Below are 18889 nucleotides of genomic sequence, written 5' to 3' on the forward strand. Positions count from 1 at the left end.
CATTTAGGACATAGCCATTCTGATTGCCCTGAACCACACAACCAACTTTTCTTATTCTAAGCCAAACGTTCCATTATTACATGGGGTCAGCTGCTTCTATTTCCTTTCTCCATGAGCTTCCATTCCGTGCCTTTTTTCTCGTCATATCCACCGTCCTCGTGTCTCGTGCCACCGCAGCCTCTCATCTCCCCCTCGGTCGCCCTCTACTCCTTTTGTGCTGCATCAGTAACATCTCCATAGCACCTTTCCCTTACACCTTCTTTATCTCTTCTCAACACAAACCATCAAAGTCTCACCTCTCTAACCTTCGTGATAATCTCAATAACCCCGAAGGCACATGACCACTTCATCACATTAAAACATGAGGCAATATGGAGAAACGGCACCTGTAAGATTCACGGTGGTGCAGTTTGGCAGCATTGGTGAAGAAACCGGACACAATGCACGGGGTTGGCATCTTCTGCTCATGCAGATAAGACACACAACACACACATTGGGAATAGTGACTAAAATCCAATTCTTTGGTTCTTTCAGTAGTCACGTAGGTAGAAAAATAAAACAAAAATAATAATATATCACGACGTTTCGATCGCAACACAAGCGCTGGTTCAGCAGTGCCACTGCAGGATTATTTTTTTTTGCCTGAGGACGACCGCTTGTGTTGCGATCGAAACGTCGTGATATATTATTTTTTCTGTGAATTTTCTACCCACGTGACTTTACCAAAAGAACCAAAGAGTATTGATTCCTGCAGTCACGAAAGCTTCAAATCAAGATTAAAATCCAATTATCTGTGATTACATTTTTGCCTTATCTGCATTTGTCCACAGGTAAGAGCAGATAATGAGAAAGTTGGCAATGTGAGAAATATCCTGGGTCAGCTGGGGATTTGATGAAGATAACTCTGCAAAGAAAAATGGAAAGGAAACGGGGAAGAGGGAGGAACTGATCAGTTGGTGGCAAAATGTGAACAGTTAGACGGGACTCTCCATGAGAGAGCCTGAAGATCACGAAAAATGAAGAGCATCGTCCTTGGGCATCAACCCTCGGTTATGACAATGACAAGAGATGGACAGGAAAAATGAGATAAGAGTTGTCAACATTTAACATTATAATTGGTTTTGCACTTCAGCCAGGCGGAGGTGGCGCAAGCCTGTGATCCAGTACTGTGGAGGCAAGAGTTGGTAGATCACACAAATGTTTGTTAGAATGCAGCACAGCACAAATCTTGACGCCACCTGTTCCATCTGTATGGGAAGGAATGTTGCACTCCTCCGCACTCAGAGACTGATCTAGCCAACCATACTAAAAGAAAGTGTGCTAATCTAAGGTGAATTGCGAAAAAAATTACGATGAACGGTTACAAACCACTGCATTGACATAGTTGGGAACCCAGGTAACTGCAACTGTTAGTCAACCCGGTATGTTTACCTGTGACACATGTGTAATAACAGCCATAGAGGGTTCACGTGGGGATTGGCTTGCCGGTCCTGCTTGTAGCCAATAAGGGTTAAGATAGGGACCATGGCCCAGGCGTGATCACGACATGGCATCAGGAGTGATTGGCCTAGCCATTCGGGGCCCCAGCTAATGGGGAGCCGGATGAGGGGCGTGGTCCCGGGATTGACAGGGAACCATCGAGAATGGTCGAAGCTGTCCATGAACGATTGGCTGGGGGGACCACGTGACGAAGGTATTAAGAGAGAGTGAGGGAGAACGATCGAGAGCAGACTGGAAACTGACAAGAGCAGGGTCACACGCGGACGGGGCTCGGGGGTGCCACGTGCGCGGTGGGGACTTGGTGCGAAGTCTGTCCTCTCTCCGTTGTCTGCCAGCAACGAAAAGTGAGTGAGCGAAGTGTATTGTGGAGTGGAAATAAAAGGACTGATCCCGAAGCCGTCTCAAGAAAGATTATTACACATGGATCAGACTCACACGAGTTCAGCCCGTGAGCCTGTCACTCCACGTGGTCTCAAAGTGCCCCTCGCCTGGGCAGAAGCAGACATCGTCGGGAAGTCATCTGTACTTGTAGAACATTTCTGAGAGATAGTTACATCCCTCCATGGTTAAGACGGTGCTCGTGTACTTGTGGTTGAAGCGCTTTAGAATCTCTGGATTAAAAGTAGAAAGTAATGGTGCAGTTCTACAATTACTTGCTCGTGTCACTGCTGGCAGAAGGGCCTCCACTAGAGAGACCGTGCAGTGGCTGGTGCACCAAGCAGTGGCGAGGCCTTTGTGTTCCTGAGGTTGGTGATGATCAGTGTTGATTTCGTGAGCATTTCACTCTTTTAGTATTAGTCTACAATAACCTGCAACATTTTAGTCAACCCATCATCTGTTTTATTTAGTCGTTAAAATAAATATGCCAACTAAAATAAATCCACAGAATAAGACTTTACGTAAATTCCACAGGTTTTTGGTAACCAACAAAATTAACGTTCATGTTGATATATCAAAAGCCACCGACTACTTTTTGTCAGAGTTGACCTACAATCAGAATGGGAACAAAGCAGCATCGGTCAATATAACCATAGCACTGAAAACCAACACCACCTGCTCATCACATGCAATAGCACGGCATCGATACTTGCATTTTAAAGCCACACTAACATCAACCACACAATCAACTCAAACCTCTGCATTAAGAGGAGCAGATGTAATGATAATCCTCAGCTCGTCTCACTTCTTCTGAATTTGCCAAGAAAAATATATAATACCATGTGTATGTATGTATGTTTAACTTCTTTTGCACCATTCAAAGTCAACTGTGCTAATCGGAGGTGTGGTAATTGAAAGTGAATTGTGAATAAAAGTATGAAATAAAGAAGACAATTAGGGCAGGAGAGAGTGCTTTTGGAATATCGATTTGATCATCAATAGCAGCATAACAAAGTGCCTGAATAATAAAGGTGGTTTTCAATCGGTACACATTACCCACTGTGACAAAGATCAGAAAACAATGAGACTAAGCTAAAACGTATGCAAAGAACAGAGTTGCATTCTTGGGATTACAGTGAAAAACAGATAAGGGAACACGTGAATCAGGGACAAACACAACCAGATCAATCTTATTGTATGTATGTACAACTTCTTTCGCACGGTATAAAGCCAACCACGCTAATCGAACTGTTAAGAAAAGCAAGAGGGGGCTTAGGCTGGACACCACTTGATGGGATGATAGCCGATGGACAAAACCGGTGCCGGAATTGCAGCCAAAGGAGAAAACAAGGGCAAGACAGAGCAATGAGATTAGTTCAAGAGCGCGATTGATTGCGGCAGCACGCACGGCAATGAGGAATGCCGATGGTATGGGGATCTGTTCATTCAGCAGTGCAGATACCAGGGCTGATGTTGACAATTTGCATTACACATACAGTACATTGACGATTAAATTATGTACAGGGAGTAATCTTAGCTCATTACACTGAGGTTTAAACTTTCCTTTATAAATATGGTAAATGGTTCTAACTTTCTCAGCAGCCCAGGAGGAATATTGGTGTACAGTGTCCATTCATGGGCTTCATCAAATATAATGGCATAGCGGACACAAAAAATTAAACTCAATGAACCCTCGCACAGCGCTCACTAAACACTATACCAGGAACCAGAGTGCATTAGACACATTGTTTAAGGGAGGATGAGATACAATCCTGAAATATATAATTGAAGCCACTGCTGGCTGCAGGGCCTCAACTAGAGGGGACACTAGAGAGGTGAGTGTGACAGTCCGAAAGAGCCAGGTGAGTAAGTGAGTATGGATAGAGAGGTGAGTACGACATATCCAGGTAGGCGAGTGTGGGTGAAGAGGTGAACGGTCTATGTGTGGCAGTGAGATAGACTTGGGTGAGTAAGTGTGGGTAGAGAGGTGTGACAGTGAAACAGACCAAGGGGAGTGAGCAAGCGGGCGAGTCGCGAGCGAGGCGTGCGTGTGCAGCGTCGCTCTCACCCTTGCGTGGGTCGGGCACGAGGCTGTGGCTGCCACTGCAGGAGGTCGTCCACCCCCACGCATAGCTCCATCGTGTGGCTGGCAAATATAGTTGTCACCGATGCTGGCCGTGAGCGGGAATCCACCTACACCCTACACATACATAGACCGAGTTGTGATTCAAATGGATCCTCAAGTTGTATTGATTTTATGGTCTCAGCCCAGCCACCAATGATTTACATCGAGACCCAGTGAGTCACACAAGGCACCCATAGGATCAGAGAGACACACAGACTTCCACTGAGTTGTGATTAAACCTGGTCCTCAATTTCTGTGAGTTGATGGTCTCAGCTCGATCACCAATGACTTACGTAGAAAACAATAGACTATTCTGGATATACAATGACTCCTCTACTTAGCCTGGCACCATCAGTAAACCCCATGGCACCTGGGTTTCCCCCGTGACCTCCTGCACCTAGCCTGGCACCATGAGTCAACCCCTTGGCACCTAGATATGTAATGTGACCTCCTGCACATAGTCTGACACTATCAGTCAACCTCTTGGCACAAGGGTCTCACCAGTGACCTCTTGCACCTAGCCTGGCACCATCATTAAACCCCTTGGCACCTGGGTCTGTCATGAGACCTGCTGCACATAGCCTGGTAACATCAGCTAACCCATAACACCTGGGTCTGTCACGAAACCTCCTGCACCTAGCCTGGCACCATCACTCAAACCCTTGGCACCTGGGCCTGCAGAATGACCTTCTGCACCTTGCCTGGCATCATCAATAAACCCATTGGCACCTGTGTCTGTCCAATAACCTACATAAAGCATGTCATAATCAGGCAACCCAAAGTACCTGGGTCAATCATGTGATCTGCAGCACATAGCCTGGCATTTTCAGCAACCCCTTGGCACCTGGGGCTGTCCTGTGACATCCTGTACTTAGCCTGGCACCACCAGTTAACACCTTGACACCTGGGTCTGTAGCGTGACCTCCTACACATAGCCTCACACAATCTATAAACCCCATGGCACAAGGATCTACCAGTGACATCCTGCACCTAGTCTGGCACCATAAGTCAACCCCTTGACACCTGGGTGTGTCCCATGATATCCTGCACATAGCCTGGCACCACCAGTCAACCCCATGGCACAAAAATATGACATGTGACCTTCAGCACCACTTTTCTTCCTGTACCCTCTCATCTCACTGTACCCCCCTCCACACACTCACCTGTCTCTCTTCTCTCATCTCACTTTACTCCCCTCCACAAAGTGACTCGTCTCACATCTATAAAATCTCACTCGTCCACTCACCTGCCTCTCCCCTCTTCTCAATCTACTTCCCTCCACAAACTCATCCGTCTCTCCCAACTCACTCTACTCTACTCCCCTCCACACTAACCTGTCTCTCCCCTTTCATCTCTCTACGCCCCTCCACACATTCACTGTTGCTCCCCTCTAATCCTACTCTACTCCCTCCACATACTCTGCTGCCTGTCCCCTCTCATCTCAATCTACTCAACTCCACATACTCAACTATCTCTCTCCTCTCCTCCCATTGTACTCCCCTCCACAAACTCACGTGTCTCTCCTGTCAAATCCCACTGTAATCCACATTCACCTACCTCTCCCCTTTCATCTCACTCCTTCACCCTCCACATTCTCACCTGTCCCCCCCTCTTATCCCACTAGACTCCCCTCCACAAAACTGTATCTTACCTCTCATCCCACTCGACTCTGCTCCACACACTCACCTGTTTCTGCCCTCTTCTCACTCTACTCCTTTCCACAAACTCACCCGTCTCTCCCCGCTCATCTCTCTCTAATCCTCTCCACACACTATCCTGCCTCTCTCCCCTCTCTTCGAACTGTACTCCACTTCACAAACTCACCTGTCTCTACCCTCTCGTCTCCCTCTACTGAGCTCCAGACTCACCACTCTCCCCACATTTCGATGTACTCCCCTCCACACACTCACTATCGCTCCTCTCGAACCCCCCTCTATGCCCCTTCACACAATCTGCTTTCTCTGTCCACTCTCATCTTATACTGCACCCCTCCACACACTCCGCTGCCTCTGCCTTTTCACCTCCCTCGACTCCACTCCACACACTCACCTGTCTCACCCTCTCAACCCAATCTACTCCCTTCAACAAACTCACCTGTACCTCTCCTCTCATCTCACTCTACTGACCTCCACACACTCAACTGCCTCTCCCCTCTCATCCCACTCCACAACCTCAGTTACTAACCTCTCATCCCAATGTACGCCCCTCCACACACTCCCCTGACTCTCCCCTTTCACCTCGCTCGACTCCACTCCACACACTCACCTGTCTCCCCCTCTCATCCCACTCTACTCCCCTCCACACACTCCCCTGCCTCTCCCCTCATTTCAATGTACTCCCCTCCACGAACTCATCTGTCTCCCCCATCTCATCTCACTACTCCTCTCCCCACACTCACTGTCACTCACCTCTCATCCCACTGTACTCCTGTCCACACACCAACATGTCTCACCACTCATCTCACTCTAGGCTACAATCACCTGCCTCTCCCCTTCCATCTTACTCTACTCCTCTCCACACACTCACCTGTCTCACCCTCTCATCCAACTCTACTCCCCTCAATAAACTCACCCGTCTCTCACGCTACTCCCCTCAACAAACTCACTTGTCTCTCCCCTCTCGTCTCACTCTACTCAGCTCCACACTCACAAGTCTCTCCCCTCATCCCAATGTTCTCCCCTCCACATACCAAGTCACTCCTCTCTCATCCCACTGTACTCCACCTCCACACACTCATCTGCCTCTCCCCTTCCATCTTACTCTACTCCTCTCCACACTCACCTGTCTCGCGCCGTTCATCTAACTCTATTCCCTTCCACACACTAACCTGTTTCTCCTCTCTCATCTCACTCTAGGCCACTCACATGTCTCTCTCCTTTCATCTTATTCTACTCCTCTCCCCACACTCACTGTCACTCCCCTCTCATACCACTGTATTCCCCTCCACACACTCCACTGCCTCTCCCCTTTCATCTCACTTTACTCCCCTCCCCATACTCACCTATCTACCCCTCTCATCCCAATCGACTCCCCTCCACACACTCACTGTCACTCCTCTCGAATCCCCCTCTACGCCCCTCCATACTCTGCTTCCTCTCCCCTCTCATCCCACTCTACACCCCTCCACAAACTCACCCGTCTCTCCACGCTCATATCTCTCTACTCCTCTCCACACACTATCCTGCCTCTCTCCCCTCTCTTCTAACTCTAATCCCCTCCACAAAATCACTTGCCTCTCCCCTCTCCTCCAACTCTATATTCCGCCCGACAAACTCACCTGTCCCTCCCCTCAAATCACACTCTAGTCCCTTCAACAAACTCACCTGTACCTCTCCTCTCATCTCACTCCACTGACCTCCACACAATCAACTGCCTCTCCCTTCTCATCCCACTCTACTCCCCTCCACAACCTCAGTCACTAACCTCTCATCCCATTGTACTCCCCTCACACACTCCCCTGCCTCTCCCCTTTCACGTCACTCTACTCCCATCCACACACTCACCTGTCTCCCCCTTTCATATAACTCTACGCCACACTCAGCTGTCTCTCTCCCCTCTCATCCCACTCTACTCCACTCCACAAACTCACCTGTTTCCCCCTCTCATCCCAATCGACTCCACTCCACACTCACCAGTCTCTCCCCTCATTTCAATGTACTCCCATCCACACACTCACTGTCACTCCTCTCGAATCCGCCTATATGCCCCTCCACACACTCTGCTTCCTCTGTCCCCTCTCATCCACTGTACTCCACCTCCACACACTTCCCTGCCTCTCCCCTTCCATCATACTCTACTCTTCTCCACACACTCACCTGTCACCCCCTCTCGTCCAACTCGACTCCCTTCAACAAACTCACCTGTCCCTCTCCTCTCATCTCACTCTACTGACCTCCACACACTCAACTGCCTCTCCCCTCTCATTCCACTCTACTCCCCTCCACAAACTCAGTCACTAACCTCTCATCCCACTGTACTCCCCTCACACACTCCCCTGCCTCTCCCCTTTCACCTCACTCTACTTTTCTCCACATACTCACCTGTCTCCCCCTCTCATCCCAATCTATTCCCTTCAACAAACTCACCTGTGCCTCTCCTCTCATCTCAATGGACCTCCACACTCAACTGCCTCTCCCCTCTCATCTCACTCTACTCCGCTCTACACTCACCAGTCTCTCCCCTCATCTCAATGTACTCCCCTCCACACCCTCACTGTCGCTCCTCTGGAATCCCACTCTACGCCCCTCCACACACTCCCCTGCCTCTCCCCTTCCATCTTACTCTACTCCCCTCCACAAACTCACCTATTTCTTCCCTGCGAGTTCGCGTTGCATTGTAGCCATGCCAGTTGCCCCGGGACCGGCGCGCAGTTCCAGGTAGGCGAGTGGTGCCGCTGGTGTTAAGTTCCCACCACACTCGCCGCGCCACAGCTGGGTGCAGACCCCAGCTGCGCTCTGGGGGCGGGGGGCAGACAGAGAGAAGCAGACGCTCGCCAATTGATTCGCTGCTGGGTGGACGATGTGGCAGCGCATCGAGGTGCAGCGGGGGAGCACAGGAGAGAGGAGCGGGATCAGGATCTGCCTGAGCAGACTCCCACCACGGGGAGTTCATGGAATATTCTTGATTCCTCACGGGATGCGGTTGTTCTTGCTCTATTTCACCCTTGCAAATGCATCCAAACTCCTCTCTCGAGTCCTCATCTGGTGACATAAAATCAACTCTGGGATACTTAAGAATCGTATCTGGTTCACAGGTGTGTTTCTGGGTCGTGCCGCAAGGCGTGGTTCAGCACAATGACCGACGTCTTGCTCCACGTGTTGGGAGCTCGTGCAGGAACTATGGGGAAGGTGGTGTTGGTGGGTGGGGACAGTCAGGGTGGGATGGCTTCACGACAACAGCCAACCTCCCCCTTGGAGTAGCAAGACAACATACGATGAGGACGCCTGTCTCCACGGCTATGTCACTCTCCATGGTAACAGCAATGCCAGTGATTTAACTAAGACACCGTGAGACGGGTGCTGCCACATTTGTATGTTTTATGACAAATTCCATTACTCGTCACAGATTAGCATCATGTGGGAGGAAACCGGGAGAAAACTTGCCAAGTGTAAGTGGAGATAAGACGCTGATATTTAGGAATCCACTGCACACGTATCACGTGTCACTGTGCACCACCTGCCTTTCCCGCACGCGTTCTGGGAGTGGCCGGTGAGCCGGTGGCTCCACGCGCCGGCGACGAATGTGCAGATCGACTCCCCGCCACCAAGGAGTCCTGGTCCTGTAACAACAACAAACACAAAGATTCCCCCATAGCCTCAATGCTACGTTGGGGCAAGTGCTGAGTTGAAACCACGTGCTGAGTCTGTATGTTTTGCAAGAGTGTAGAGTGTGAGCGAGTATATGTGTTTGGGAGCGTGTCCGAGTGTGTGTGTGTGCGTGTGATAATGTACAAGTGTTTGCGAGTGGGGAGCAGTAGCATATTGGTGTGAACCCAGCGAAAACCGAGTTCTATTCCTGCTCACGGCCATTATCAGTGACAAATATATAAACCTGTTCTGGGCCTCCCCTAAGTCAGCCTGAAATGAGTACAGGCAGTCCCTGGGTTCGGGAAGACCCGACTTATGGAAATCCGACTTTATGAAAATGCTCCGATAGATGTAAAAAAAATGTAAGATGCGGAAATGTTTGCATAAGTTACGCAAGCGCAAATAGTGCAGCGCGTTGAGGTTGCGTATGAATACCGCAGAGCGACGCATAAGGCACGCCGCCTTACGCCTCACTCCACCAAAACGCCTCCCTTCACCAAGCCCAAGCTTCACCAGGATTATGGTCAATTGAATTGTTTTGTACCATTACGTAAATGTTTGATATCTATGCTTCGAACTATCTTTTTCCCCCATGTTTCTATTGTTAGGTTTTTACTGTATTTACTGTGTGCATGTGTGTGCCTGTGTGTGCGTGTGTATGTAAAGTCTAGGCCTAGCCTAATGCACGGTAAAAGAACATTCGGAAGTGACTGCTTTCTATTAACAATTTTTATTAAAATGTTTCGTGGTTTTCATAAACAATTGGATCCAGTACATGTTCCAGTTTAGTTATGGGTAGTGTTATTCGATTAAATGAAAAAATCATAGCAAGTGCAGAGTAAATTTCGATTTAAAGCTTTCGTGACTGCATGGATTCATATTCTTGGTTCTTTTGGTTCTTCACCTGAGGACGGCTGCTTGCGTTGTGGCCAAAACGTCGTGAGAATTTTATCTTATTATGTTTTATTTTTTATTATTTCCCTTCTACGTGACTTTACCGAAAGAACCAAGAATACGTGCAGAGTATGTACAGCAATAGAATAAAGGTAGCAATAGAAAACAGATGACAGCGCAATACAGTCCGGAGAGAAAACGAACTTGTATTCAGGTAGGGGAGGCACAACTATTTCTGGCTATTGGATTTTATCTTTATTTTAGGGTAAAATTGTTCAGTTACCGACATAATGAAAATTCGGGTTACAGATCGTTCTCAGGAACATAACCCTTTCGTAACCCGAGGACGACCTGGACCTGGCAGCACTGGGGAGACTAAGCCAGGTGTGGTGCTGGCCACCCACCCTCTCGTGTGATGTGTCGGCCTTCATAGGTGCTCTCGAACAGAACTTTTCCCAGGTAGCGTTTGTCTGCAGATTGCCCGATATGATATAATCACAACTTTCTGGACCACAGAGGACGAGTGCTGCAAGATTGGAAGGATGCCTTAGTGGTCCACCTATATAAGGGGGACCCGTACTACCAGAGCATCTTCCTCCTCAGTGTGCCGGGAAAGGTCCTAGCAAAAGAATGTTCAACATCGCCCTCTTGCCAAACACACTGCGGAAAGGCTTGCAGTGCCCCAGTGTAGTTTCAGGCGGGGCGGTCTGCACGGACACAGTATTTATTCTCTGTCCGTCAGCTATAGCAGCAGCAGATGCAGCCAAAGCAGCTCCACTTCTCAGGAAGAAATGCGAACTTGGCTTCCGATAAGGTGGATTCGCCGTGTTCATGATGCAGGTGGCGTCCACCTCCGTGAAAACAACCCCTCAGTGTTTAGTGGCAGCAGTAGTAAAGCAAGGCACGCCATAAAGAAGCGCGCGTGACAGAGGGGAGCATGGAAATTGTTATAAGTTTATTATAGTCATGAATAATGTTACCATCTTCGAAATATTATCGTTGTTTATAAAGTAGAATGCAATGTTGTTCATGTTATCATAGTTTATTGTTCTAGACAATGTTAAGAACGTTAGAAAGGTTGTCAATGTTGATATAGAAGAATGCAATGTTGTTAATGTCGATTTAGTTCATAATACAGTTGACTCGATTATCTGCATGCGATTTTTCCTTTTTAAGGATTAACCACGCACCTGATATTGACACAAATTAATAACTCATGAATGTTTCCCTTAATCCCAAATTAATAATCTAAAAACAGTGATACACTTATTCATGGAAATGTTTATTACAAGTCACGTGCTTAAACCGAACAACTATGTGCTCCGGTTAATCCGAAATCCACGTGATCGCTTCTACAGTACAGTAGTTGCATATCTTGACAACAGTGGGTGGAGTGTGATTGATTTTGATTGGCGTGGCTATGCTTCTGTCCACTTAGTGGGCCGAGTCTTCTGCGCGGGAGCAGGAAAGTTATCACTGAGCATGCGCATCATTCGGTCGATCGTTATCATTCATTCTAAATCAAATACTTTTGTTCATTAACAAACTCAATTTCCTTAACTTAAACATTATTAGTGGTTTTTGGCAAAGAGATCCAAGTAAAGTAAAATTGATATTTTTGGATGATCCACAATTTTGAATTATCCGCGGCTGTCCTCATCGGCATTAGCACGGATAATCAAGAGGCTACTGTATTGTAATATATGTTACCATTTATCAATGTTGATGTAGTAAAATGCAATGTTAATGGGGGAGAACATACCAACTCCACACGCTCTCTTATACCCACTCTTATATTTGTAGAAGTGTTACGGTAGGGCGAACAAACACACCAGGGGTGGTTATGCCCGCACGTGGAAGGATGCTTACATCCACGTCCGGACCGTTTAGCCTGGGGGGCTGAAACGGCGCTGTGATCCCCCACGGCCCCACTCCTCGGAGGGGGAGTTGCTATATAAGGCGGTGAGCCGGTGGGCTCGGAGTTCAGTATTTAGCTTAAACCAGTGAAGAAGGAAGACCGGCTAGATAGGCCCTGGGACTCCCCTGGATCGCCGTCCTTCTAAGGACCGACCAGGGCAAGCCAGTGGCGTGGCCCCGAGAGCCCAGAGCCGATGTTCTTGTAAGAGCCGGTCTGGTGACTCAGGGTGCCGTGATCCCAGCTTGGCCAGAGCTGGATCAGCTAGCCTCCCCTAGCTCTGTAGTGGAGGACCTGGGAGTAGGCTAGCCGGGATAGAGATCGTGGGATCTCCCTGTTAGATGGGTGAAGGGGCCGATACCCCTTCGAGTGTTGTATACCTTGGCCTGTATAGAGTGAAACGGTTAATAAATAAGTGTGCCTCCGACTACGTCGTCCAAGTCTCTTTGAACCTATTAAATATTCACTCACTCACACTCTTGCATACTCACACTACAGAATAGCGGGCGAACATACAGAATCCACACGCTCTGATACTCACTCGCACACACACACACTCTTACCAAATAAATAGATATATTTTGAAAATGTAAAGGCGCAGCCCTGGAATTGCTTGCTCACGTCACTGTTGGTGGAAGGGGCCTCCAGTAGAAGGAGCTCTAGTAGGAAAGCCCTGATCCAGCAGTACATTGAAAATCGCTGTAAATAGAAATGTGTGGGACCCATGAAATCATAGAAGTTATGTTACCGGCTTCCTAGACGACCTGGGACAACTTTTCCCTGACACTCCCCAACGGCTCGCAGTTGACGACGCACTGACAAACGAGTGACTATACCAATATAGAAACCTTCTCTATTCACGACGGGTACAGCGGTCTTAAAAAGTCGCGAATCCAGAATTCGCAAATGTAGACATCTTGCTCAACAGGAAAAATGGGATAAGTTCTTGATACGAGAAGATAGCACTGGGGGGCACTAGCCGCAACACTTTCCCTGATTGCATTCGTCTTATTCTTAATGGATCTCACAGTCGACGCCAAAATGTCGCCCCATCACAAACATACTCTCGAGTGCTAAAATGATAACTGTGCATTGTTATCAAACACCTGCATCTCCCTAGGAGTCGTCCACATGAATTCCTCACCATCTCCATTGACATCAAATCATCATCATGAAAGGGAATAAAAAAACATTGTCATTCATATTTTATTATTTATTGCAGTCAGTGTTATTAAACTTTTACCATTCCCACCCTATGTTCACTCGTGCCAGGAATGTAACCCCATTTTTCCTGTTGAACAAGGTTTCTACATTCGCGAGCGTTTTCAAGAACATAACCCTTGCGGGTTGAGAGGGTTTACCGTCGATATTTTATTTTGGAAAAAGACAGTGTTATTGACGAATGCGTCCATGTATTTGTTGTTTTGCTTGTGTACCACTGCCAACGTAGAAACACCAAGTCTAGATTTGAAGCTTTCGTGACTGCAAGGAATCATATTCTTAGGTTTTTTCGGTAAAGTCACGTAGGTAAAACATCAAAATTAATGAAAATAAAATAAAACAAAAATCACGACGTTTCGGAGGCAACACAAGTCTCCGTCATCAGGTGGGACCGTCACAGCCGAATTAGCTGCATCAAGTGAGGCAATGATTCAAGAAGTAATCCCTTATAAGCAAGTTGAAGGGGGGAAGAGAGGGGGGGGGGAGCTCATCAGAATGTGGTAGCCAATGAAAAACAATGTACTCCGGCTTGGACGAGGTTGCTGCTGCACACGCCAACACAATGGACAGAGAGGGGGGAGGGGAGGTCTGATACACATGATAGACAAAAGAACGAAAATGCCCATGTTTATACCAATGCTGGCTGAACAATGAAGAGAGCACTGCCAAAAAATAACTGGGGATGTTAACACTCGGTAAAGTAAAGTAAAATAGTGCCTGTCAGATAAGATGGTCCAAAAAAGTGTAATTAAGTCTTTTTTGCGTGGTTGATAACATCTTTCCAATGATTACTAAGTTTGTACCCATCATCACGGTTGAAATTATGTCTGTGTTTGTATATTTGTATGGCTTCGTGTACAAACCTTTGATGGTAGCCGGGAGGTTTGCAGAGAACCTTGGTCTCGGAAAAGACAATTTCATGAGAGCCCACCGAGTTGTAGCAATGATCGGCAACGGCAGAAGAATCAGTTCTGCCGTGTTTCAGATCTGACTTGTGCTCGCGGACACGATCAGAAACATGACGTTTCGTTTCTCCAATGTAGCAATCACCACAAATGCAACTCAATTTGTAGACTCCAGGATACTGTAAGTCAGGAACGACATCCTTCACAGATGGAATCAGATCACGGATTTTATGTACTGTACTGAATCGGACTTGGATCTTATGTTTGTTTAGAATTTTGGAGATCTTTTTGGTCACGCCTGCTATGTATGGTAACGTGATGGTTTTGGTCGGAGTTTCAAGTGGCTGTTTCTGTGTGGTGGGAGAGACAGCTTGGCGGATAGTACGGTCAGAGTATCCGTTCATCCTGAGGGCCCGATGTACATGTCTTAATTCACCGGTCAGGTGGTGTTTGTCAGAAATGCCATGGGCTCTGTGGTATAGCGTTTTGATGAGAGAATTCTTTTGAGATGGGTGGTGGTGGGAATCCGGTTTCAAGTAGGAATCTGTGTGGGTGGCTTTCCTGTAGACAGAATGTCCCAAGGATCCGTCAGGCCTCCTCTCAAACAGAATATCCAAGAATGGTAGTTTACCGTCTTTCTCCACTTCCATGGTGAATCTGATGGATGGGTGTCTAGAATTGATGTGGTCCAAGAAGTGGTTCAATGCTGGGAGGCCATGTGGCCAGATGACGAAAGTGTCATCCACATACCTCTTCCACAGGGAAGGATGCAGGGTAGATGTCTGGATGGCGTCTGATTCAAACTTTTCCATGAACATGTTGGCTATAACTGGTGACAAAGGGGAACCCATAGGGGTACCCTCATTCTGTTTGTAGAAGGTGCCATTCCAGGTAAAATATGTGTTGGTGAGGCAATGCCTAACCAGCGCAGGTGCATCAGAATGGATTGAATTCTGATGCACCTGCGCTGGTTAGGCATTGCCTCACCAACACATATTTTACCTGGAATGGCACCTTCTACAAACAGAATGAGGGTACCCCTATGGGCTCCCCTTTGTCACCAGTTATAGCCAACATGTTCATGGAAAAGTTTGAATCAGACGCCATCCAGACATCTACCCTGCGTCCTTCCCTGTGGAAGAGGTATGTGGATGACACTTTCGTCATCTGGCCACATGGCCTCCCAGCATTGAACCACTTCTTGGACCACATCAATTCTAGACACCCATCCATCAGATTCACCATGGAAGTGGAGAAAGACGGTAAACTACCATTCTTGGATATTCTGTTTGAGAGGAGGCCTGACGGATCCTTGGGACATTCTGTCTACAGGAAAGCCACCCACACAGATTCCTACTTGAAACCGGATTCCCACCACCACCCATCTCAAAAGAATTCTCTCATCAAAACGCTATACCACAGAGCCCATGGCATTTCTGACAAACACCACCTGACCGGTGAATTAAGACATGTACATCGGGCCCTCAGGATGAACGGATACTCTGACCGTACTATCCGCCAAGCTGTCTCTCCCACCACACAGAAACAGCCACTTGAAACTCCGACCAAAACCATCACGTTACCATACATAGCAGGCGTGACCAAAAAGATCTCCAAAATTCTAAACAAACATAAGATCCAAGTCCGATTCAGTACAGTACATAAAATCCGTGATCTGATTCCATCTGTGAAGGATGTCGTTCCTGACTTACAGTATCCTGGAGTCTACAAATTGAGTTGCATTTGTGGTGATTGCTACATTGGAGAAACGAAACGTCATGTTTCTAATCGTGTCCGCGAGCACAAGTCAGATCTGAAACACGGCAGAACTGATTCTTCTGCCGTTGCCGATCATTGCTACAACTCGGTGGGCTCTCATGAAATTGTCTTTTCCGAGACCAAGGTTCTCTGCAAACCTCCCGGCTACCATCAAAGGTTTGTACACGAAGCCATACAAATATACAAACAGACATAATTTCAACCGTGATGATGGGTACAAACTTAGTAATCATTGGAAAGATGTTATCAACCACGCAAAAAAGACTTAATTACACTTTTTTGGACCATCTTATCTGACAGGCACTATTTTACTTTACTTTACCGAGTGTTAACATCCCCAGTTATTTTTTGGCAGTGCTCTCTTCATTGTTCAGCCAGCATTGGTATAAACATGGGCATTTTCGTTCTTTTGTCTATCATGTGTATCAGACCTCCCCTCCCCCCTCTCTGTCCATTGTGTTGGCGTGTACAGCAGCAACCTCGTCCAAGCCGGAGTCCATTGTTTTTCATTGGCTACCACATTCTGATGAGCCCCCCCCCCTCTCCTCCCCCCTTCAACTTGCTTATAAGGGATTACTTCTTGAATCATTGCCTCACTTGATGCAGCTAATTCGGCTGTGACGGTCCCACCTGATGACGGAGACTTGTGTTGCCTCCGAAACGTCGTGATTTTTGTTTTATTTTATTTTCATTAATTTTGATGTTTTACCTACGTGACTTTACCGAAAAAAACCTAAGAATATAAAACACCAAGTCATTTGCTGTGCGGTGTGTAGATGAGACCAAACAGTCGGTGTGGTAGACCAAAATTGTTAACATGGGTGAGGGAATGAATCTGACTGCTCACCCTTCATCTCGATCAGGGGTCCTCAAACTACGGCCCGCGGGCCACATGCGGCCCGCCGAGGACATTTATCCGGCCCATGGTCACTAATTGGGCTGCGCTTGTGAGCACTAATTGGGCTGCGCTGGTGAGCACTAATTGGGCTGCGCTGGTGAGCACTCATTGGGCTGCGGTGGTGGGCACTGATTGGGCTGCGGTGGCGAGCACTGATTTGGCTGCGCTGGTGAGCACTGATTGAGCTGCGGCGGTGGGCACTGATTGAGCTGCGGCGGTGGGCACTGATTGAGCTGCGGCGGTGGGCACTCATTGGGCTGCGCTGGTGAATGGTTCAATGGGCCAATTGACTGGACTTGCCCCCCAGGCCTAAGGCTGCCAGCCCTCCCCTGGCTGCGCTTGACTGGCTCTCCCTCCCTCAGCTCCACTCCCAGTGATATTCCTGTGTGCTGGGGATGTACTGCGATCTGTGAACAAAACTGCAGGTGTAATTAACTTTTTAATGGCACCCGCACCAGTGTGAGCCTGGGGTAAAAGCGGAGTTCCCCAATCAGACTGCATTGATGGGCAGTGCAGTCTGTATGTCTCTGTGTGGGCAAAGTTATTGCTGGTATATTGTTTTTGTAGCGCTGTATATATATTGGTATAGCACTTTTGACTCCCTAGGAAACTGATGTCAAGAAAGAGAAAAATTTACTCGGAGTGTAGGATATTCAAAGAACAGTGGACTTATGATTACTTTTTCATGCAGTACAAGGAAAAAGCTGTGTGTCTGATATGCCAGAATATAGTGTCTGTGTTCAAAGAATACAATTTACGTCGACACTATGAAACTCAACATGAAGATAAATATGATTGTTTGGTCGGAGAAGTGAGAAAAGATAAAATATTAAAACTGAAAAATACATTAACAACTCAGCAACATACTTTTGTGAAGCAGAAGCAGCTAAATATTTCATCACTGCGAGCAAGTTTTCAAGTTGCCAAGCTAATAACGTGCACTGGCAGACCATTCGTGGAGGGAGAATTTGTTAAAGAATGCCTTCTTTCTGTTGCCAAAGAGATGTGTCCAGAGAAGGCCGATTTATTTAGTACAGTGAGTCTTTCAGGACCTACAATTACACGGAGGATTGAAGAAATGGGAGACAATTTGCATCCTATTTTTCCTTGGCACTCGACGAAAGCAATGATGTTCGTGATTCTGCACAACTTCTAATTTTTATTCGTGAGACGAATTACTATTTTCGAAGTCACAGAAGAGCTTGCTGCACTGCAAAGCATCAAAGGAACAACTACAGGAGAGGGTATCTATGAAAAGGTTTGCCAAACTGTGAATGGTTTGGAGCTGAATTGGGCTAAACTAGCCAGTGTGACAACTGATGGTGCTCCTAGCATGGTGGGGTCTAAGAAAGGAGTAATTGCTCGCATTAACCAAGAGATGGACAAACATAACCATTCTCATCCAATAGCCATACACTGCCTCATCCACCAACAAGCGCTGTGTAGTAAATCACTGAAGTGGGACTCTGTTATGAAAATTGTGGTATCTTGTGTTAACTTCATTAGAGCTCATGCACTAAACCACAGAAAATTTCAGGAATTTCTGTCTGAGCTAAATGTTGACTATGAAGATGTTCTGTACCACACAGAAGTCCGTTGGCTGAGTCGAGGGAGAGTTTTGAAACGTTTCTATGACTTCCACAGATTACAGCTTTTCTGTTTTCAAAAAACAAAGAAGTACCAGAGCTCAATGATGCAGAATGGAAATGGCACCTTGCCTTTCTGACAGATGTAACAGAGCTACTCAACAGTTTCAATGTGCAACTTCAAGGAAAGGGGAAGCTCCTCTGTGATATGCAATCACATGTCAAAGCATTTGAAGTAAAATTAGGCCTCCTCATCAAACAAGTTAAGGAGGAAAACTTCTGCCATCTCCCCACAACTCAAAATCTGTTAGTGGAAAACCATTGGTTGCAATTCCCAAACAAAACATGTGTGGATTCACTGGAAAAATTGCAAAAGGAGTTC

The sequence above is a fragment of the Lampetra fluviatilis genome, chromosome 38 (genome assembly GCF_964198595.1).
Source record: "Lampetra fluviatilis chromosome 38, kcLamFluv1.1, whole genome shotgun sequence".
Classification (NCBI taxonomy): domain Eukaryota; kingdom Metazoa; phylum Chordata; class Hyperoartia; order Petromyzontiformes; family Petromyzontidae; genus Lampetra; species Lampetra fluviatilis.